This window comes from Mus caroli, unplaced genomic scaffold (assembly GCF_900094665.2).
Source record: "Mus caroli unplaced genomic scaffold, CAROLI_EIJ_v1.1 scaffold_20848_1, whole genome shotgun sequence".
NCBI classification, from domain to species: Eukaryota; Metazoa; Chordata; class Mammalia; order Rodentia; family Muridae; genus Mus; species Mus caroli.
Window position 1 is genome coordinate 1 of NW_018389233.1, and position 1,852 is coordinate 1,852.

General features: G+C 48.4%; 1 pseudogene; it reads right to left on the reverse strand.

The window, feature by feature from the left end:
- Positions 1-23: 23 nt before the first annotated feature.
- Positions 24-1,544, reverse strand: LOC110288006 (annotated as a pseudogene).
- Positions 1,545-1,852: the final 308 nt, after the last annotated feature.

Consider the following 1,852-nt stretch of genomic DNA (forward strand, 5'->3'; position numbering starts at 1 on the left):
GGGCTGCATCCCCATTTGGGGCATTAGCATGAATCGGGTGGTGGCAAGGAGGTCCAATCCAGCTGATCCTTCTGTTGCCCTGCGGACTGTGGGGTCCACCTTTTGCCTGCCATGATCCCATATGTTTTGGGGCCCTGAGATCTGGGGCCCTGATACCCGTGTTTTGAAATGGCCTCATTCTCTACTACTTGAGGAAATTCTGGCCTCAGGGGCCTGCCTCGAATGTCCTTGACTGAGCGACAATCTCTGGCCCAATGATACCCTTTCCCACACTTAGTACACAGTCCTGGAGCTCTCCATTTGACAAGGGCTCTACAGTCCTTTTTTAAGTGTCCCGGTTTGCCACAATTATAGGAGAGTTTGGGCTCAGCCATGTCAGGGCATTTTTGCCCTTGTAGAATGGCAGCTGCCAAACCAGCATTAGTGAGCGGCCCTCCAAGCTCACAGCAAACCTTTAACCAGTCCTGCAATCCCTTGCTCCTTCTGGGTGTAATAGCTGCCCTGCATTCCTGCATAGCCTGTTCATAGACCAACTGTTCAATTAAAGGCATAGCTGCCTCTGGGTCTCCAAAAATTCTCCCTGCTGCTTCTGTCATTCTAGCCACAAAGTCTGAGAATGACTCCTGGATGCCCTGAGTAATCTTTGTCAAATGTCAACTTGCCTCTCCCTTCCTAGAGAGCGCCTTCCATGCCTTAATGGCCGCAGCTGAGATCTGGACGTATGCTCCCCAATGGTAATTTTTCTGGATAGTAGCGTGTTGTCCCTGACCTGTAAGCAACTCAAAAGTCCATGTTCTTTCGTCCCCTTCAACGGCAGCATTGACCCTTGCCTGTGCTTGGCAGGAGTCTTGCCACAAAGCTTTCCATTCTAGATACATTCCCATGTTAGGAGCTGCAGCTTTCACTACAGTCATCCAATCGCCGGGAGTCATTGCGAGAATAGTAAGCCTTTTGACTTGCGCTATAGTAAAATTGGCATTGACTCCATAGTTACGGACTGACTCAGCAAGTTCTTTAATCTGTATATACTCCACTGGAGCGTTAATGCGTCCGCCATCGGCGCCTTCAAAGATTGCAAATGCTTGCTGCACTTTTCTCTGTTCGTCTTTTGGAATGAATGAGTCTAAATGATACCTCTGCACATAGGGCGGAGGTGAATGATACCTCTGCACATAGAGCGGAAGTGCACTAGGACCCAGAGGTCAAGGGCCCGGAGACTGCGCAGTGAGCTGACATTTATCTCTAGCTGCTTTTGTCTTATTCTGTGACTGATTAGCTCGTCCTTCATCTGGATGGTATCTTTCTTCCTCATACCGAGCCGCCTCTTCCTCTAAATCTATTTCCTCAGAGGGGCCAAGCTCCTCATCCGATTCTGAGCTACTAACAGCTAGTGCTTTGAACTCGTCTAATGGCAGATAGAGGTTCCTTCCCTTATGTGCCTCCCCAGCTCGATCTCTCTTCTTCTCTCCCTTTCCATCTCTTTTTCTAAGCTCTCCCAGGGCATTCTTTCCCTTATTTCTCTTTTCCTCGGGCTCAAGGCCCATGGAAAGGCTTTTATTCTTCAGTGCACCTTGTTTCCTCTCAACTCTTAACCACTCTCCCCGCTCTGTCTCTGATAGACTGTCTTGGACCTCCCTCAGGACCCTCTGAGGCTGAAAAAGTAAAACATAAAAACAAAATTCTAGGCCTTTAGGCCCAGGCTTGGGAATGTGACCTTTGTGACTCAATGATCCAAGGTATGCTAATCATAAAACAGGTAGCAACATTCCTCCACCCACCTGCTTCCTGTGTTCAAAGAGTGTTAATTCAAAGAATGTGCTATTGTTAGGGGCTCTTAGAAACTGTCTTGAGA